Raw genomic sequence first — 22885 nt, forward strand, 5'->3', positions numbered from 1 at the left:
GGATTTCTGCTCCTATCTGTCCCCAGGTTTTACCATCTTGGTCCTGACTTTCTGGATCTCTTGCTTAACAACTACAATAATGTCCCACCATCCCCTTTTAGCTTCTCCCCTTTCAATCAACCTCATACTACCACTATATTAGTTAGTTAATTAATCCAAGGCACAGAACTGATCACCACCAATATTCCCTTAAAAACCAAAAAATAATAATAATAATAATGGCTCCCTAAGTCCTGTTGAACTAAGTCTAATCACTAGCATGAGATTCCAAGTCCTCTTTACAGACTTTGAATTGTAAAGTCTCTTTATGTTTTAAAGAGCCCACCATATCTTTACAGTCACCATCCCCCTTTTGTATATACTCTGTGCTGTATCCAAACAACCCAAGCTGAAAAAGACACTTAAGACACCAGGACCTTAATATATATATATATATTAATATATACTAATATATTAATGTATATTAATGTATAATGTGTACATACTTAATATATACTAATTAACTAACCCTCACCAGTATCTAACATCTCTGCTAGGAAAATCACAGGCATCCTTAAAGATTCAGCTCAAATACTGTTTTGTCTGTGAAACTTTATCTTTTCTATAAACCCTTATAGAATGCCAGGTTGCAGATCTTATGTAGCCTTTTTGACATGTTTCACACTGTAATATTTGGTTTTGGATCTTCTAGCTAAATTCATTTAGCACGTGCTATGAGCAAAACACTTTGAAAGATATTTTGGGGATACACTGGAAACTAAGATTCATTCAGCAAAAGGCAAATGAGAAAAAAAGTTTAAGTGGAATGTAAAGTCATTCAAGCAGTTGGATGAACTCAAGGGCCAAATGAGATAATGACTGATAATAACCACACGGATTTAGTGTAAAGGTGATTACTATGACTTTAGCAAAGATTGGCATGAGAGAAGTAGAAGAGGATTGAGGAGCAAAAGGAAGAAAGAAAATGGAGACATTAAGTTAAAACTTTAAGGATATATATATATATATATATATATATACATATACATATATTTAAAAGAAAATAGATTTTATATATTTATTTATGAAAATAAAATATATGTATTACATAAATATTCTAATAGCTATATAATGAAAATCTAAGCTTATACTCTTACTTATAGTTTTAAAATACTTTTTTAATGCATTGACTCAGAATTCTAAGTCAGAATTCCAGTATTCTTGCCTGGAAAATCCCATGGACAGAGGACCCTGGTAGACTACAGTCCATAGGGTCACAAAGAGTTGGACATGATTGAGCAACTTCATTTTCTTTCTTTTCTTTCTCAGAATTCTGAAACATTTCTAGTAAATAGTCATTGGGCAGTTGGAAACTGCTGCTGTCAGACAGATAGGAGAAGGCAACCCTACCTCCTAAATTCCTTTTTTAATAATCATTTTGATTCTTTTGGGGCTTCCCTGGTGTCTCAGATGGTAAAGTGTCTGCCTGCAGTGTGGGAGACCTGGGTTCAACCCCTGGGTCGGGAAGATTCCCTGGAGAAGGAAATGGCAACCCACTCCAGTACTCCTGCCTGGAAAATTCCGTGGACTGAGGAGCCTGGTGGACTACGGTCCATGGGGTCACAAAGAGTCGGACACGACTGAGCGACTTCACTTTTCACTTTGATTCTTTGACATGATAGCAATGAGAATTTTAGAAACAACCTTTCCTTCCAAATATCAACATACCTTTTTCTGAATTTTTCTGAAAATAAATATGAACAATTTCCTCTGTTGTTTATAAGCATCCTTATTTTTTTCATTTATATAATATATATATAATGGTCACATCTAACATGATTCCTAATTCAACCAAATTTGATTTATACACGGTGCATACTGGTTCAACAAATGTAATGGAACTGCAGAGATAACAGTAGCAATGCAATTCTCCTTATGGGAGAAGCAGTGCTGGTTATTAGCAGGCAAACACAGGCTAAAGACCCTAAGTCATCTGGCTGGTAAATTTCAAAGCTGATTCCAGAATTCATGCCCTATAGGTCCTATGAAGGTTTTAATTTGTTTTAACTATTCCACATTTTCTTCTTATAAATAGCCTTATGGGTCCTGTGATCATTACAATAAACCATAACATAATTTTCAAAAATTCTCCCTTACAACTGGAAGATAAAATTCATGACTTTTATGGACTTACACAACCTAATTTCAGTTTAAATTAAAAATGACAAACAAATGGGAATTTCAACTATGCAAAGCAACTAACCAAAGTTACACAAACTTCTTTAGAAGATACAGAAACTTCTGGTATATATCCTTGTCATTAATACAACTATTATGAAACAGTAAGTTATTATACAAAACCCAAGAACATGATTATAAATCAAAGGAATTTTCCAAATTAAGGACACAAAAACAAAAGGTGATTGCTGTACTATTTAACATGAACTCCTTGAACACAGTCTCATCAGTCAAAACCTTAATCAGATAATGCTGCCCTAATCATTGTTAAAGTTTATTTTCATTCATAATTTGTATTCTGTATATAAAGGAAAAATTTTTAATGTTTTACCCAATCTGTAAGTCCAAGTGATCCTTAAACCATGCAAGCTACATCATTCCCTTTTATTGGCTAAAGTCCCCTTAATGATCCACATCTCACTCAGAATAATAGTCAAGATCCTGCTGCAGGATATAATGAACATCACATCACGCTTTCTCATCTCTTACTTGTCCACTCTTCACTCTCCTCTGACTGTACTTGTCCACTCTTTACTCTCCTCTGACTCTCCAAATACCTTTCTTGACAATCCTTCAACAGCATGCTCCTTATACTTGTTCCTCCCCATGACTGTAAATCTTCTCCTATCTCTAAACACTTTCCCCTCTCATGCTGCATTCAGGTCTGTGCTTCACTCTCTCCTTAGCAGAAAGGCTTTCCCTAGACATAGTATCGGATACAGTCTCCCATCATTCTGTATTTATTCTGCTTTATTTTTTTTCCTTAGTATGTATCCCTATTAACATATACATTAAAATTTTCATTTTAGGTTTTCCTTCACTAGAATGAAAGCTCCAGGAAGGAAGGAACTTCTGTTGTATGAATGAATGAATGAATGATCATCTTTTCATTTCATCCAACTAAATAGGAAACTTCTCCAGAGACACAACAGTAAAAAAAAAAAATCTTAATGTTCTTGAGTTCTTTGAATATCAGTGCAAAGTGAAGTACAAGTATCAATGGCATTCCTTATCAAAATACATACTGGTGAAGATGACATAGGATGATGATAGTTTTTTATCTGCGTGTACAATGTTGGGTGCAGAACTGTTTGAGTTCCATAGCTGTAAAGCCCACAATGCACGACATCTGCAGCATGTCAAGAAACACAGATTTATCTCTGCTACTAATATTTCATGTGACAGTGGGAGGCAATGTAGGTTTGTACAACAGGTGAATTAGACTGAGGCTCTCTCTATCCCTCAAGACTATCAGGGATCTATGAGATATTTGGCTCTTCCTTCTTGATTTTGCTTCCAAACATGCAAAATTCAAACAACAACTGTGTCCAATTTAAGGTCAATATATACATAATAGCCAGTATCCAAGAAAATCCACCACCGTTGGTTTCAATATGCTTCTTTCTAATGTTTAGTCCAATGATAGTCACAGATTGAAAGTCAAGAGATGTTAACTACCAGAAAACTCCTTATGAAAGTATCACCCCAAAGTGCTTCTTACCTCTTTAAGAATCACTGCAGACATACTTATAAACCCAATTTCTTTGGGCATATCATTGTAAACACAGCTCTTTGAAGGACTCTTCCCTAATTGAGCTAAGAGCAGAGATCTGAGTAGATATGGTGCATCAAGATACACTTGTAATTATCTTTCCTTTAAGCTGGAGGGTAGTATTCTCACAAGATACATACTAAAAATCTGTCTCGTTCTTAATGCTAGAAAAGGACTAAATCTCTGAAGCACCAAGCAGAAGAACTTTAAGCTTAGCTCCATTCTGAATAAACCATTTCACTTGAAGAGATGTGATCAGACTGAAGAACAAAGCCATTTATCTGTGTGATGAAACATGAAAAAAAAATACTGGCAGCTGCTCTCCAGGAGACCTGGGTGTGGAGACACTAAGTCAAACTCCAGGAAACTTGTGGGAGTGGTAACACTGGAGGGCTTATAAGAGAGGACCCCCAAGCTTCTATAAATAACCAAACCATAGTAGCAAGACTGAATCACCACTGATTAAGACAACCACAGGGAGGCTTCCCCGAAGCAAGAGATTAGTCATCACAAGTGGTCAGTCATTCACGGTGCCTCTCAGGAGCACGGGGACTGCAGAGACCAACATGGCTGTGCCCAGCTTACTGAGGAGTGTGTCTTACCCTAAACTTTCCACATTAGATGACAAAAGTTCACAGTAGACCCTTTGACTATTGAGATTGTTCTACCTACAGAGAAATTATTTAACTAACCTTCACTTTATATATGGTAGCCAACATTCAGTAGTTAAAATTAACATTAGTAAATGGACTCGAAGAATATTGTGAGTTCTTAGAGGTGTCCTTACACCGAGAGAATACAGCAGAAAAGAAAGGAAACTTGATTTCATGACCCAACTGTTCTCCCATTACAATTACATAAGTAATGACATTTTATATGTTTTAAGGTCTTGATTCTGAAAAAGTCATGGAAAAGTCTTCATTTCAAAACTATTCATATAATAAGATAGATAACAGAAATCAGGGTAACTCTGAAAGGTAAGAAAGTTTCCTCTGTTCCTGAAAATCTCTTCAAATTACTTTTCACCTTCAAATTTTAAAAAGAGAAGGCCCAAGTGCTGGACCTATTATAGAAAGGCTCCAGTAGTTAGCTGCAACACTGAAGACCACACCAAGTAATCACAGATAAGTGGCAAGAGATCAAGAATTTCAAAATTAATGACAAGAATGATCAGCAAATGATAATGCAATATCCTGACCTTCTGAGTCTCCAATCTCTCCCACTCCTGACGTCCTTGGTATTATCTACTTCTTGCAATGCTGAGAAAAAGAAAAAAGAAAGAAATGTATTTAGTGACAAATCAAAATAATTTCAAAATACTCAGGTGAAAAAAAATAAACGTTACAAAGGGAATTAAACAAGATTTCTACTACATAACTTTGGAAGAAATATTAAGTAATTTCACTGTAAAACTTTTCTAAACCAGATTTATTCTAACAATGCAAAGTTGATTTTGCATCTAAATATCAAATAATATAACACATTTAATACCATATTAATAAAAGATAAAACCATTTGATCACTTCTATAGATGCCAAAAAGCATTTGACAAATACCAACACCCTTTCATGAAATAAACATTCAAAAAGCTTCCCTGGTGGCTCAGATGGTAAGGAATCTGCCTGCAATGCAGGAGACCTGGGATTGATCCCTGGGTTGGGAGATCCCTTGGAGAAGGGGCTGGCTACCCACTCCAGCATTCTTGCCTGGAGAATTCCATGGAGAGAAGAGAGTGGCAGGCTACAGTCCATGGGGTCACAAAGAATCGGACATAGCTAAATGACTTTCACTTTCACTCCTCAACCTAATACAGAGCATCTACGAAAACCTCAAAACTATCATACTTAGTAGTAAAAGACTAACTGCTTTCCCCCTGCTATCAGAAATAAGACAATAGCACCCACTCACATCATTTCTATTCAAGATTAAAAGGGAGGCTACGTTCAGGTATAAAGCACATCCAGATTGAAAAGGAAAAAGTAAATTATCTCTATTTGTAGTCAATGTTATTTTTATCTAGAAAATCCTAAGTATTGATATTCTATTTTTAAGAAATGATTAAAAGTAATGAACATTATTAAAATTAATGTAAGGTTGCAGGATACTCGATCAATACATAAAAGTCAATTGGATTTGTATATACTAGTAATAAACAGTCCAAAAATAAAATTAAGAAAGCATTTCCCTTACAACAACATGAAAAAATAAAATGCTTAAGTATAAATTTAATAAGTGGAGGATTTGCATATTAAAAATTAAAACACTACTGAAAGAAACAAAAGAATATCTAAGAAAGATGAAAAGGCATCCCACATTCATGGATCACAAAAGTTAATATTCTTAGCATGAAGTACTCTGCAAATTGATCAGTGTATCTAACACAATATCAAAATTTTAGCTGGCCTTTTTGGTAAAAACTGACAGACCGTCCTTAGAATTCATATGAAATGCAAGGGATCCAGTACACCTAAAACCATCCTATGAAAGAAGAAAACGTTGGGGAATGCATCCTTCACAACTTCCAAACTAAAGCCAAAGCTACAGTAATCAAGACAGTGTGGTACTGATATAAAGATACAAATACAGAAAAATGGCATAAAATTGAGAGTATAGGAACAAACCTTGACATTTATGGTTAATCAGTTTTGACACACTTGCCCAGACAATTCAATGGGGGGCAGGGCAGGGGTAGAGAACAGTTACAGTATGGCAAAAAATAAATAAATCTAGTCTTTGTTCCTGGTTCTTGACAGGCAGCTTTGAAAACCCTTGGAATTCCCTGAGTGATAGGTATGACTTCATTATGCTAGTGAAATGACTCTTAAGAGGATTCCCAGACTGCTAGAGGCTGGGGGAGGATATCAGAAAAAGCAAGCAAGTGATTCGAGGGCTGGAACACTGAGACATCTCCCACCCCCAACCCCTGACCTTCTCCCCTACACTGACTTCTAGGGGGAGGAGACTGAGAGGCTGGAGACTGAGTGTAACAATGACTAAGCCAACCACGTCTATAATTATGTCAATAAAAGCTCCAAACAACAATCTCAGAATTTCCTTCCTGGTGAACAGAATGATGTTCAAGGAGGATGGCACATCCTGCCTCCGCAAGACAGAGACTCTTACACCAAAACCCTTTTAAACATGTCCTCTACCTCTTCTGTTCATCTGAATCCCTTACAATAAAAGTCATCATAAGTAACCACATTCATGGATTCTATGAATCATTCTAGTACATTACTGAGCCTGAAGAAGTGTCATGGGAATTCCTAAGTCTATATCCAATTCACCCTGGGAAAAGTCTCCCTTGCCTGGGGACCCTACTTGTAGCTGTCTTCTGAAGTAAGGGCAATCTACCTGGGGACCTTACCCATTAGCTTGTGAGATCTGGTGCTAACTCTAAATAGTTAGCATCAGATTGATTGGAATGATGAACACATTGGAATATAATCATTTTTCCAACAAATGGTCCTGGAAAATTGGATATCCGTATTCAAAAGAATGGAATTAGATTCATACTTCAAAATCATATAAAAATTAACTCAAAATGAATCATATAAATAAATTTAAGAACTAAAAATCATAACGCTATTAGAAGAAAGCATAAATAGTTGTAACCCCGAGTTTGGCAATGATTTTTCAAATATAACACCAACAGATAAAATAAATAACAAAAGAAAAAAATTGATAAATTGAACTACATCAAAATACAAAATCTTTGTTTCAAAGTACACCATCAAGAAAGTGAAAAGGTAACCTACGGAATGGGAGAAAATATTTACAAATCATAGATCTGATAAAGGACTTGTATACAAAATATAAAAAGAACTCTTACAACTCTATGTTAAAAAGTCAAACAAACCAATTAAAAAATAAGCAAAGAATCTGAATAAACATTTTACCAGAATAGATATAAAAATTGTCAATTAGAACATGAAAGATACTCAACATTAGGTAAATACAAGCCAAAATCACAATGATACACATCCACTGGGATGGCTATTTTTTTAAAAAGATAATAACTAGTGCTGCTAAGGGTATAGAGAAGTTGGAAAAAAACATACATCACAGATAAGAATGTGAAATTCTTCAAGTGTTTTGCAAAATAGTTTGGCAGTTCCCAAAAGGTTATAGAGAGTTACCATGTGAGCCAGCAATTCCACTCCTGTGTTCATACACAAGAGAAATGAAACATATGTCCATACAAAAACTTGTACTCAAATGTAATCCCACTTACAATAGCCAAAATGTGGCAACAGTCTAAGTGTCCATCAACTGATGAATGAGCAAACAAAATGTAATATATCCATACAGTGGCATATTATTCAGTCATATAAATAAACAAAGTATGTTACAACATGGATAATCTTTGAAAATATTATACCAAATGAAAGAAGCCAGTAACAAAACACCACACATTGTATGATTTCATTTTTAAGAAATGTCCAGAATAGGTAAATGTATAAAGACACTGAGCAGTTCCTTAGAGTTACAGGGAGAAGAGACTTGTGAAGTAATGGGGAGTAACTTTAATGAATATGTAGCTTCTTTTTATTAGACGAAAATGTTCTAAAGTTATATTGTGGTAATATTGAACTTATCCTTAAATTTACTGAAAAACACTGAATTGCATACTTTTAAATGAGTGGATTGTATAGTATATAAATTATAAATCAAAAAAGCAAGTTTAAAAAATTTCATAGATAAAGCAAAGGTACATTAACACATTAATCCCACATTTAAAAGGAAAATTAACCACATCTGTCTTGAAAAGTCTATGTTAAGATGATACAAAAGATATTTAATATTTTGGTAGGTTATTCCTTGACAGATAACATTAATAGCATAACAAGATTAAATACCAATAATAAAATAAAAGGAAAGCGTTCTACTTTTAAACTAGTCTTCAGAGATTAGTCTTTCAATAGGACTTTCAAGTGTGGCTACTGAAAGTTAAAAGTGGTCCAAATGTTTTGAAAAAATATTTGAATCATCTATACCAGCAATCTTATACATGTTCATCTCAGTGTGATAGTTGCTCAGTCATGTCTGGATCTTTGCGATCCCATGAACTGTAACCCTTAGGCTTCTCTGTCGATCTAATTCTCCAGGAAAGGATGCTGGAATGGGTTAATCATTCCCTTCTCCAGAAGATCTTCCCAATCCAGGGGCGAACCCAGGTCTCCCACATTGCAGGCAGATGCTCTCCGGTCTGAGCCACCAGGGAAGCCCACACACGTTCATATGTAATTTCATTTCTGGAAAATACATACTGAGTAAAGAATTCCAAAAACAAGAAAAGGTATGCACAAATATGTTCATCTAGAAGTTATTAGCAACATAAAAATAGAGTGAGTCAAAGTGGCTAACAAGAGCACTGGTTAAATAAACTACAGAGTATCTCCTTACTAATTTGCTGAGGAAAAGAGGCTTAATAATTAGCAGAACCCAGATTCAAATACAAATTCCTTTGACTCCAGCATGCAAAAGTTTCTAAATACTAATTTTGTTCCAAAATATTAATGTTCTGAAAGATTAATTCTGGTTAATAGACCGAAGATCTGTAGTTTATATAACCAATGATACACACACAGGCTCACATACAAGATACAAAAACAACTCAAAAAAAAAAAAAAAAAAAAAAAAGCCAAAATGTTACAATGTTAGTTTCAGAATAGAAAAGTTTCTTAGTTTCTTTTGCTAATTTACATTTTTTAAACATTTCTCCAATAAATTATATAACTTTCATAGTAACAAAAAAGTTACTAAATAGAACATCAAAACTTTTATACAAAGTGTATACTGCTATTTAAGCGTGCCAATAAAACACCTTTGAAAAGGTTCTGAGTTGGCACCTGCTGCTAAGTCACGTCAGTCGTGTCTGACTCTGTGCAACCCCACAGACGGCAGCCCACCAGTCTCCCTCCCGTCCCTGGGATTCTCCAGGTAACAATTCTGGAGTGGGTTGCCATTTTCTTTTCCAGTGCATGAAAGTGAAAAGTGAAAGTGAAGTCTCTTAGTCGTGTGTCCAATTATTCGCGACCGCATGGACTGTAGCCTACCAGGCTCCTCCGCCCATGGGATTTCCCAGGCAAGAGTACTGGAGCAGGTTGCCATTGCCTTCTCCAGAGCTGGCACCTAGTGCCCTTTTAATAACCCCATATTCCTCTCCAGAATACAGACATCCACTGGAGTACTCCATCCAGGTCTATTTTCTAAATATTAACCAAGACTTTAAAACAATAACTAACTCATTTTTATCCACTAGATCCTTTATCTGCACTGGCTGTTTACTTCACAACCACTCTATGAAATGTGCATTATGAGCACATAACAAATGAGGACACTGAGACTTATTTGCTCACAGTTACATGGTCAGCATGTGGCAGAGATAACAATGAGGTATCATCTCACATCTGCCAGAATGGCTATTATCAAAAAGTCTACGAATAACAAATGTTGGAAAAGGTATGGAGAAAAGGGGACCCTTGGACACTGTTGGTGGGAATGTAAAATTGGTGCAACCACTATGGATACACTATGGAGGTGCCACAACAAACTAAAAATAGAACCACCATATGATCAGAAATTCCACTCCTGGGTATATATCTGGGACAAAAATGAAAAGACTAACTGGATAACAGACATGCACCTCAATGTTCACAGCAGCACTATTTAAAATAGTTAAAACACAGAAGCAACCAAAATGCCCCGAAAGACAATTGGAATATTACTCAGCCGTGTAATTTGGAGCGATGTGGATGGACATAGAAAATATTATACTTGGTGAGATAAGTCAGACAGAAAAAGACAAACACTGTTATCATTTGTATGTAGAATCTACAAAAATACAAATGAATGAATATTCAAAATGAAAACAGACTCACAGATACAGAAAATAAACTTGTTGTTACCAAAGGGGAGAAGGTAGGGGGAGGAACAAGTTAGGGGTATGTAAGGGCATCACCGACTCAATGAACGTGAGTTTGAGTGAACTCCAGGAGTTGGTGATGGACAGGGAGGTCTGGTGTGCTGCAATTTATGGTGTTGCAAAGAGTCGGACTCAACTGAGTGAATGAACTGAACTGATTAACAGATACAAACTACAATGTATAAAACAGATAAGCAACAAGGATATATTGTATAGCACAGGGAATTAAAGCCATTATCTTATAATAACCTATAGTGGAATATAGTTTGCAAAATTACTGAATCACTATTCCTCTCTTTACACCTAAAATAATACAGTATTATAAGTAAACTATACTTCAACTAAAATTTCTTGGGGTACCATTGCCTTCTCCGAATAGACCACATAGACAACTTCAAAAGATAATTGTCCATGTATCAGTTCCCTATTGCCTTCTCAAGTGCTTGCCAATATATCAAACAAAGTAATTGTTACTAACATGGATGTGAGCTAGTCAGATTAAACTGGGAAAAGTACAAAAACTGGAGGCACTCTCCCACCACCTTTCACTCTCCCTTCTTCCTTTTATTTGCTGCATAGCACTTAGCATCTCTAAAACTGTTTTTTGTTCTTTTTTTTTAATGACCTTGCCAATTTTCTTCATTGCTTTACCTTTTGTACCTAGAACAGTGCCTGATTTAAACTGGAGTTCAAGAAATAGTTAGATGATGAATAAATAAATGTACAATTCTCTCTTTCCTAAGCTATATGTCTCTTGCCAAATCAAATAGCCTCTCATTTTTTAGTTTTTTACTATAATTATGCTTGATGGCACCAGTACATGTGAAATCTTTAGTTTCCCCAACCAGGAATCAGACCTGTGCCCCATGCATTGGAAACTCAGATTATCAACCACTGGACCACCAGAGAAGTCCCCGACATCTCAGCTTTTAAATGTCCACTTCTTTAATGCAATACTGCTCAAGGTTGTTATGAGTTTAAATTCATCCATTCAAAAACTATTTATTCAGCACCTATTACACATCAAACATTATTGTAAGCAATGTCATAGTTAGTTCAGTCGCTCAGTCATGTCCGACTCTTTGCGACCCCATGAATCGCAGCACGCCAGGCCTCCCTGTCCATCACCATCTCCCAGAGTTCACTCAGACTCACGTCCATTGAGTCAGTGATGCCATCCAGCCATCTCATCCTCTGTCGTCCCCTTCTCCTCCTGCCCCCAATCCCTCCCAGCATGAGGGTCTTTTCCAATAAGTCAACTCTTCACATGAGGTGGCCAAAGTACTGGAGTTTCAGCTTTAGCATCATTCCTTCCAAAGAAATCCCAAGACTGATCTCCTTCAGAATGGACTGGTTGGATCTCCTTGCAGTCCAAGGGACTCTCAAGAGTCTTCTCCAACACCGCAGTTCAAAAGCATCAATTCTTCAGCGCTCAGCCTTCTTCACAGTCCAACTCTCACATCCATACATGACTACTGGAAAAACCATAGCCTTGACTAGACAGACCTTAGTCAGCAAAGTAATGTCTCTGCTTTTGAATATGCTATCTAAGTTGGTCATAACTTTTCTTCCAAGGAGTAAGCGTCTTTTAATTTCATGGCTGCAATCACCATCTGCAGTGATTTTGGAGCCCTCCAAAAAATAAAGTCTGACACTGTTTCCCCATCTATTTCCCATGAAGTGATGGGACCAGACGCCATGATCTTCGTTTTCTGAATGTTGAGCTTCAAGCCAACTTTTTCACTCTCCTCTTTCATCAAGAGGCTCTTTAGTTCCTCTTCACTTTCTGCCATAAGGGTGGTGTCACCTGCATATCTGAGGTTATTGATATTTCTCCCAGCAATCTTGATTCCAGCTTGTGTTTCTTCCAGTCCAGCGTTTCTCATGATATACTCTGCATATAAGTTAAATAAGCAGGGTGACAATATACAGCCTTGACGTACTCCTTTTCCTATTTGGATCCAGTCTGTTGTTCCATGTCCAGTTCTAACTGCTGCTTCCTGACCTGCATATAGGTTTCTCAAGAGGCAGGTCATGTGGTCTGGTATTCCCATCTCTTTCAGAATTTTCCACAGTTTATTGTGATCCACACAGTCAAAGGCTTTGGCAAAATCAATAAAGCAGAAATAGATGTCATAGTAGCATGGAACAAAACAGACAAGAATTGCTTATGCAGCTCATAGTCTGGTGAGGGAAAAGACAGACAAGAATGTAATATAATATATTAGATTCTGACAAGTACTCTGGAGACAAACAGCTCTGGGTAGGAATCTGAGAGGAGGATTCACAGTTTTAAGCAGAGTAACTGAGAAAGAGGACATTTGAATACAGAGGTGAGGGAGTGAGAGGTACATATCAGAAAAGGAACTTTCAGTCAACAGGAAAAGCATGCTGGCATGACTGTATTTTCAGAGTGGTTGCAGTGCCATGAGTGATGAATGAGTATTAAGAAATGAGGTCAAATAAGTGAGGCAGGGGAAAGGACAGACTCTGTCAGGCCTATATGCCATTGGAAAGATATTAGCTTTTATTCTTAGAAAAAATAGCAGTCTTTGGAGGGGTTTGAACAGAAGTAGGATATTCTATGTCTAAAGTTTTTAATAGGCTCAGTATATCTCAATAGAGTTGCTACTGGCATTTTGGGTGGCCAGCTCCCCTCTGTCCTGACCTCAAGCACACAGCATGTCATTTAGTATCTCTAAGCTCAGCTCACCTATTGCCAGTAGTAATCCCCAGAAATTCTGACAACTAAAAATGACCCCATTTATTTCCAAAGCTCCCTTAAGAATAGACCATGGTAGTGGAGAGTCTGTTTTAATATTCCAGGCAATACTTTATGTCATCTTGAGCTAAAGCGACAGTGGTAAATAAGAATACATATTTTTTTAGAGATAGGATTTGCAAATGGATTGGATATGGGTGTGAGTTCTGTTCTTCACTGAAATTATGAAGACAATGTAGATGGAATTGATCTGGTGAAGAGAGCAGGCATTCAGTCAAGAAAAGCAAAAAACTGCTATGTAAAAGCAGATATATCTATATTTTATGCAAAGAATTTTGTGAAATGAAATAATGAGCAGTCCTGAACTGATAGATTTTGTTTTACATTTTATATGTATTTTATGAAGGAATAGAGTTAACAGAAATAAACATTAGATAAATAAATGAATAAATGGTTGCTAATTAATAGTCTATTAACTAGTCTAAGCAATTTGATTATATCAAGAAAATTGTCATTTTTTTAAATATATATATAGCCAAAGGAATTAATTTAATTGTGGGATTTAGAACAATAAATGGTGTGTGAGTAGGCAGGCTTTTAATGCTGTTAAAATCCCACCAGGCCCACATTGCTTGGAGTAGATGCCCTACAGTGAGATTAGATACTGCCTTGGGGAAACAGTGAGTGCCACAACTCTCCTGTACCCCATATGGACTATGAACCACCAATTCCAACCTATGGAGTCAGCTAGTCAATACATGCAACCTTTATTACATTCATGGGCCATTTAAGGAGTTCAGAGAAAAGCTGTGTTCAAACACTGTTCAGCTCCTCTTTACCAGTAGAGTTGAGTCAGTCTTCCATAGACAGAACAAATGATCTGAATCAACACAATAACTGATAGATGCAAACATACAATTTAGAGTTGCTGGGAGGGAGTGTCCAACTGCATCACCACTAGAACCTCATCCCTAGGGGTAGCATCCTGCTTGCTTGCCAAGGTAGAAAAGCAGCATTTTGAACAGCAATGCTCATCGCATAAATCTGAAGATTCTTTCTAAATGTGTTAAATCACCAAACCCATATAGTCAGAACAATTTTATTCTCTTTGGATTTATACCACACTTATGAACATTCTGCTTCAATATTTTCTATCAATATTCCCTGTGATTTGTTACAGGGGAGGTATTTGTATTCCAACAGAAGTCTCTATACACACAGGTACAAATGCATGCTTCCTTCAGAACACAGCATCATTTTCCAGCCTATTGTTAGACACTCTCTTATTCCCAATAACATTAGAGAAGGGGAATTGAATGTAATTCTTCAGTCAAGTTCCACCTCCAATCACCAGTTAGCTAAAGAAGTCAGAAGGTTCATACAAAGGTGGTTGCTTGAACTAAAGTGGGAAGGAACATGATAAATAAGTACTAGTGGCAGACAGATGCCCTACAGGCTTCACATTGTTGTTTGAGGGGAAGGACATAGTGTGTCATAATGAATTACCATTAATTTGAGCCAGCAGTACTGTTAGATTGAGCCCAGCAACCCAGGATGACAAACAGTGCCTGCAAGATCATCTAATGAGGGGACAAGACTGCTCCAGTAGTGCCGCTTCACTCAATTAGTGGACAAGGCTTTTAATGCCGCTCTGCACAACTAAAGCAATTTTGATTACTTAGAGCTAAGTCTCCATTTAGAATGTTTTGGAAGCTGAAACAGGGTTTCTTCCTTTTTTTTCCTAATATAATTTAGCTTGAGAGTATTTGAATGGTAATAAGCTATTTGAAAGCCAATCACATTATTTCTTATTTTTCCTTAAGTAATATTGAAATATATTTTTTAAAAGTTCAAATGATAGAATTTACTCTAGTAAATGAAATGTAAATAAGATAGCAAATGATTAAGGATATGCAGAGGGTGTTTGTGTGTGTGTGTGCGTGTGTGTGTGTGGTGTGTGTGTGTGCATGTGTGTGTGCAGCACTGTGTGTGTCTGTGCCAGAATTACAGTTGGTGAATTTCATTTCATCAGCCAACATTATCAGGAGGGTTGCATATTTATTCTATATATCCACATTTTTAAAAAATTCCAGATCTTGCCTTCTTTGGCTGAGAGCACTTATATTTCAGATCTTTTGATATGGGGAACTGACTTTTCCACTTCATTATTTTTTTCACTATGTCACTGCATGATGAAAAGCACTGATAAGTACAATGGTATGACTTTCTTTAATAACGTGATCATTGACTTATAACTAAAACCTTACCCTCCCGGAGTCTCCTTAGGCTTCCTAAATTCCTTTCATTCTCATTAGAAACAAACAGGGTGCTCACTCTATACATCATTCTATTATCTTCCAGCTTTTTATCCACTACGTGTATTTAATCCTCCGTCTGCTTATACTGTGTGAAATTCTATGAAATTTTACCTTTATAAACAGAAAGTCATTAGATTTTTTAAAAATGACTCAAGTCCTTAATGAATTATGCAAGACACACAGTAGGTACTCATAAAATTTTATTACACTAAACACAAATACTACAGATAAAGAAAGTGAACCTCAAGATTTTTCAAACAGAACCCTTCTTCCTTTGCTTCTCTCATATGAGGAGTAACATCAGGACCAAGGGTTGATAAGAGGAAGCTATAGCTATACCTACCCATTGCCAAAATCAAAGCGAGGGTGAGGAATTTTTTAAAAATCCATTGCCTAAAATAGGCCCAATAAAAACCAATTTAAAAATGATACACATCTTCATATCTCTGTTTACAAAATAGCCCACATGAACATGTAGAATCAGAATCATCCAGGGCAGATGCTAGCAAATTTTTAAAACTTTCTTTAATACTTCGAACCACTGGAAAACCAACTGGTTGAATAAATAAGAAACAATCAGATATTTTTTCTGCTTCCTTTCCATAGGCATATTTAATTTTCTCAAAATAATTTTAATAATTTCTACTTTATTGACTCCTAAAGGATTAACTTGTAAAGCATGTTGCACTCCTAGGGAGCTACTCATGTATTAGTAGAAAATGGTATATTACTAGCATTGTTTGTGCTATAAGTACAAATTAAAAAGAAGAAACAATATGACTCAGGAATCAAGCAATATTTTCAATAATGTGTTACATTGTTAACAGTCACAATGACTTAGATACTGACAAAATATATGCACTGATTCTGTACCTGACCTTGTCCCAGAGTACATGATATGAAATCACATCACTGATTCAAATTATTGCCAAGGTTGATAACACTATTGTTGCTTAGTCACTAAGTCTGTCCAACTCTTTGCAACACAATGGACTGCACCATACCAGGCTCCTCTGTCCTCCACTCTCACAAAGTTTACTGAAATTCATGTCCATTGAGTCGGTGATGCTATCTAACCATCTCATCCTCTGCCAAACTCTTCTCCTTTTGCCTTCACTCTTTTCTAGCATCAAGATCTTTTCCTATGAGTTGGCTCTTAGCATCAGATGGAAAAATTAATGTTTCCTAAGGCCCACTTGACTATACACTCCAGGATGTCTAGCTCTAGGTGAGTGACCACACCATTGTGGTTATCCAGGTCACTAAGACCTTTTTGTTACAGTTCTTCTGTGTATTCTTGTCACTTCTTAATCTCTTCTGTTTCTGTCCTTACCACTTCTGTCCTTTATCATGCCTGTCCTTTCAAGAAATGTTCCCTTGATATCTCCAATTTTCTTGAAGAGATCTCTAGTATATCCCGTTCTACTGTTTTCCTCTATTTCTTTTCATTGTTCATTTAAGGCGGCTTTCTTATCTCTACTTGTTATTCTATGGAACTCTGCATTCAGTTGGGTATATTTTTCCCTCTCTCCCTTACTTTGTCCTTCTCTTCTTTCCTTAGTTATTTGTAAAGCCTCCTCTGATAATCAGTCACTTTGCCTTTTTGCATTTCTTTCTCTTTGGGGTGATTTTGGTCACTACCTCCCGTACAATGTTACGAAATTCTGCCCATAGTTCTTCAGTCACTCTGTCTACCAGACCTAATCTGTTGAATCAATTCATCACCTCCACTGTATAATCATAAGGGATTTGATTTAGGTCATACCTGAATGGCCTACTGGTTTTCCCTACTTTCTTCAATTTAAGCCTGAATTTTTCAATAAGGAACTTATGATCTGAGCCATAGTCAGATCTCACTTTTTTCTGACTCTTGCTTTTATTGACTATATAGAGCTTCTCCACACTCAGCTGCAAAGAACATAATCATATTTTCATTTATTCTCCTCTCTTGACAAAAGGAGTAATATGAGAGAGGGAAAATGTATCCATATTAGTTGTAGAAATTGAAGATAAATAAAATGTAAAGATTAAATAGGAAAGTAGCAGTAATGTTTATAATTTAGCAGATATCAATCTCTTAAGTGCCTCCCCCTTCACTTTCTCTTTGTCCTTTAGTAGAGTAATGGTCCAAAGTATCATCAACAATGATCACCATTCAGCTTTCCATCAATGTTAGTAACTAATATCATACATATTTTTCCATCCTTGTTGATTAAATTTTATTTCTTAAATATATATGATATTTGCATAGCCAAAACTATATATACAGGTAACTCCCGTGTGTGTGTATGTGTGTGTGTGAGAGCACACTCAGTCATGTCTGACTCTTTGCAGCCCCATGGACTGTAGCCCACTGGGTTCTTCTATCCATGGGATTTTCCAGGCAAGAATACTGGAATGGGTTGCCATTTCCTGCTCCAGGGGACCTTCCTGACCAACGATCTTCAGGACCTGGGGATTGAACCAGCATCTTCTGAGTCTCCTGCATTGGCAGGCAGTTCTTTACCACTAGCGCCACCTGGGAAGATCTTAGGAGACTTATTTCCATCTCTGTCACTTCTATTTATTCCCTCCAACACATTATATGCAATTATTTTCATTAATTCTGGCTTATTCTTCCTGTATTTCTTTTTGTAAAAATAAGCTAATATATGTATTTATTCTTATTTGCCCTTCTTTCTAATGCAAAAAATAGCATATTGTCTCCAATCTTTGAAGTTTCAAAAAATTTTTATCTAAATGTATTCTAGAAATGTCTCCATGTTCATGCATAGAAACCTTCCACCTTATTTTTTAGAATTGCGTGCTACTTGTACGGACATTCTTTAATTTATTCAACAGGTCTTTTATGAATGGGGATTTAGGTTATTTCCAATATTTAGAATTGTAAATAATGTTACAATTAATAAACTGAAATAATCTTGTTAACTCCTCATGTAATTCTCAAGAAACCACTGGTGGGTCAGGAGGTTGCCTTGATCTACTTGAGTTGGTGTCAACTGATATCACATTTCTGGCATGGGAGAGGAGTACAGTTAGGAAGCCTAAATTAACTTTGGTGCTTTTACTGGAGCTCAAATTTATTCCTAGTCTTGAATATAGATATTCATGAGTAAAACAACCATGAAATAGTTTTGGTTTATACGAAGGGACAGAAAATGAATTTTAGAACTTTTCTAAATTTTTCTGTTTCACAAGACTTTCTTGATATGCTAAAGTAATCTAACCCACTAGAAATCCTAAAAATATAAGAACCAGAAACCATTCTCTTTTGTACAAACATCTAGGTAGCAAGGAGCAACCCTTAACTTTCCTTACACTTAGAACCTTAGGAGCTTGAAAGTAGTCATTGAATAAAGGAATGAGTGAATGAATTATTGAATCTACTAGACCCAACAAAAGTCTGACATTAAAGCTTGGAAACAATCTCGAGGAAATATGAGCCTGAGTTATTGTTCTGAAGGCAGGCATATGTGTTTAGCAATAGCTTTGTTCCACTCTTCCAAAAATAAGGCAGCCTATAAATAATGCTGGAGAAGGCAATGGCACCCCACTCCAGTACCCTTGCCTGGAAAATCCCATGGACGGAGGAGCCTGGTAGGCTGCACTCCATGGGGTCGCTGAGGGTCAGACCCAACTGAGCAACTTCACTTTCACTTTTCACTTTCATGCATTGGAGAAGGCAATGGCAACCCACTCCTGTATTCTTGCCTGGAAAATCCCATGGATGGAGGAGTCTGGTAGGCTGTGGTCCATGGGGTCGCTAAGAGTCAAACACGACTGAGCGACTTCAGCTTCCCTTTTCACTTTCATGCATTAGAAAAGGAAACGGCAACCTACTCCAGTGTTCTTGCCTGGAGAATCCCAGGGATGGGGGAGCTTGGTGGGCTGCCATCTTTGGGGTCGCATAGAGTCGGACACGACTGAAGTGACTTAGCAGCAGCAGCATAAATAATTCTCAGGCGTCTTTGCTGTAGCCCTGATGTAATGGATAGACATGAATCTCAGTTTGTGGCTTGAGGTCACAGTGGTCACATTCCCCGATGTTGTTATAACCATTAAAGGAATGATGACTAATGGCTTTGAGGAAGGGTAGAAGTTAGACAGTAAGTCCAGAGAAAACTTCCAGCAGCAAGAAGATGTACTCAACAAATGCCTTTGAGGCATCACACACTTGCTGGAGGGACCAAAGTTTCCTCAGAGGAGAAGAGGAAGAAGAGAAGAAAAAAAGAATGGTTGTGTTAGTGTTTGCCAAAAAAAAATAAAAGTCTGAGAAATCCCCGAGAGAACCCAGAAGATGGTAAAATGTACCTTTCCTAAGACTGCCGCTGATTTTACCTTTGCCCTTCGAGTAGAATGAAGTGAAGTGAAAGCCGCTTGCTGTTGCTGCTGCTAAGTCACTTCAGTCGTGTCCAACTCTGTGCGACCCCATAGACAGCAGCCCACCAGGCTCCCCCGTCCCTGGGATTCTCCAGGCAAGAACACTGGAGTGGGTTGCCATTTCCTTCTCCAATGCATGAAAATGAAAAGTAGAAGGGAAGTCGCTCAGTCGTGTCCGACCCTCAGCGACTTAGCCGTGTCCAACTCTTTGCAACACCATGGACTGTAGCCCGCCAGGCTCCTCTGTCCAAGGAGTTTTCCAGGCAAGAATACTGGAGTGGGTATCCATTTCCTTCTCCAGGGGATCTTCCCAACCCAGGGATGGAACCCAGGTCTCCTGCATTGCAAGCAGATTGTTTACCATCTGAACCACCAGGAAAGCCCCTGGTAATGGAGTAGAATGAAGTACAGCTAATGTTCAGAGGAAAGCCCAGGGATTTTAATAAAGATGATGAAATAGGTTAAATCTTTTGCAACAAGATTTGATTTTTAATACCAGATTTTGTTATTCACTTGCATCCTTTTTAATTCAAGTATCTGACTCCCCTGTCTTCCTTTAGGGAGAAAAAAACCTGGGGTGTCAATGGCTCCTTAAGCAGCAAGATCATGGCTAATATAAGCATTTTGTTATATCATCATCTCATTATCACATGCAGGGCATTAATCGAAGCACCTCATTTAAGGTGGGAAAGAATTTGCTAAGGGAAGATGATTCAGCACTGTCTCTTCCGATAAGTACTGTCATCTCCAATCCCTTTTAGGACTAGGTGGAGATGTAACTAAGAATAAAGTGTGAACACTTATTAAGTTTATTCATCAATAAGGTAACATTTTTCAAGGGTTCTAAAGTCACCATCTCATCTGTTTTTCTCTGGAACTGCCCTGTCACATCGTGATATGTACATACACTGAATTTATTTCTTTTTTAAAAGGCATCCCAGAGAGACGAGATGTGGATGGGTGTGAAGAACGGATCTGGGGAACCAAATGGGTGCAGATGCCTCCATTGACAAAGGGAAAAGGCATATGGCTTCCTTCCTTCCCGGTGTACCCAGGGCTCAGAGAGCGCTCTAGATTTCCCTGTGATAAGTGTCTGCTTGCGAGCGCCACTGGGAAGATATTTTGTATGCCACAGAAAACCAAGATGTTTGCATTCCCACCAATCCAGGGATAAGGCATTTTCCTCATACAGACACAAAACATACAGTATATGAATGTTTAATGGAGGCTAAAACTGGGAGAGGAACAGAAAACAAGAACAGAGCAGGTTAAAAAAATATCTGGTTTCTCTCTATCAAAATACTAATTAAAATTCATGTTCATGGGGATGATTATACATATGTTTTTGAACTAAAAGTCTAACCTGGCACTATTTTTTGGCCTTATTTTTGTGACAACATTTTTGTCCATATGGCATGAAGTGAATCATTTTACATCTTTTTTTAAGCTCTATGTGTTTTTCTTGTTGTCTATTCCCTCTTCTCCCACCACACACACACTGGCAGCCGCTACCAAGTTGCCAAATGCCAACTCAACCCTGCAAGCTGGCTGCGTAGAGCTATATAGTACTGGCATTTTCCTTTCTTTGCAGAAATATTCTCTCTCTTTCCCTCTCTCTCTCTCTCACACACACACCACCAAAGCACCCTGAATATTCCTCCTTCATTTTCATGCAGATCTCATGGTTTCTCAGATTCTGCCCAGCTCCAGTGTGCATGGCCCTGGCTGCTGGTCTGTGTGGTGGCCTCCCCCAGCTTACTCAGTACCTCTGGCCTGCCTTCTCTATGGCACTGTGACAATTAGTGGTTCACTTAAGAACTGCTAGAAATTAATGGTTAATCAAGCCCATGTAATTAATTTAGTCACAGCAAAGTGCAAAAATCAGTACTGTCCAGTTGTCCCCTTTTCTTGCTCTCTTTTAATCATCATAATCCAGGCTCCTGCTTTCTCAGACAGAAGAATCCTTCTCTGCACCCCAGGCATGCTGCCTGACCAGTCAGGTCCCGGATGGCACACGGTTCCTGCATGTGTTGCCTCCACAAGTAGCAGGCGCTGCTTGAGTTTTGTGTGGAAGGGCAGCAACTCTACCTAACAAATGTAACTTTAACAACAGTAAAACAACCTAATAGCTTAGCATGCCAGGGGGCTAATGTGGCGGGCCATTTACTGCTGCACTAAATAGCCCCGGCTTGATTCTCATTGCCAAGTGTCGAACTGAGAATTGCAAGGCAGGAGTACCTCCTAATTCATTAGATAAAGGGGGTCATTGCTCATAGGGCCCAGGAAACTGTAGAAGGGTAAGAAATTGAACAAGGCGTTCTTCCTTTCAAGCACCATCAAAACCTGGGCTCCCTTGATCCTCAGAGTCACTGAAACATGACGGCTCTGTTCCTGGCATGCATATGCCAACGTCTAACTTTGGGCAATTGAGCTTTATTTGGTGATGTTCATCTGGAAAGAGGCTAAAGGGGGGAGGGCTCCTAATACTACAGCTATTGTTTATTCTTTATAAATCACTTTGACACCCTTGAAACAAAAGCAACAACACAAGAACAAAGTATGATTTAGCCTTGGCTGCAAAATGAGCCACTACTAAGCTGTCCTAACCAGCTATCTGCCTCCTGTGCCCTGGAAAATTCACTGTGGACAGTTGTGACCTGGCCAATAGGCTGGGCAGGAAAAAAGACCACCAACAATAAAAGAGACTCAAATTCTTGTTAGCATTGCTACCTCTCATAATGTTGTTTGTCTTTTAAAAATTTTCTTCC

General features: G+C 37.6%; 1 protein-coding gene across 2 annotated transcripts in view; it reads right to left on the reverse strand.

Annotated features, from left to right (window-relative positions):
- SOX5 (SRY-box transcription factor 5) overlaps window positions 1–22885 on the reverse strand; it is a 1158063-nt gene that overhangs the window by 746524 nt on the left and 388654 nt on the right. For both annotated transcript variants that reach the window (XM_040235353.1, XM_040235352.1), the window contains exon 5: window positions 4968–5028. The gene's annotated coding sequence lies outside the window, so the exon portion shown is untranslated. The remainder of the gene's footprint in view (window positions 1–4967; window positions 5029–22885) is intronic.

Source organism: Oryx dammah, unplaced genomic scaffold (assembly GCF_014754425.2).
Source record: "Oryx dammah isolate SB20612 unplaced genomic scaffold, SCBI_Odam_1.1 HiC_scaffold_29, whole genome shotgun sequence".
Taxonomy (NCBI): domain Eukaryota; kingdom Metazoa; phylum Chordata; class Mammalia; order Artiodactyla; family Bovidae; genus Oryx; species Oryx dammah.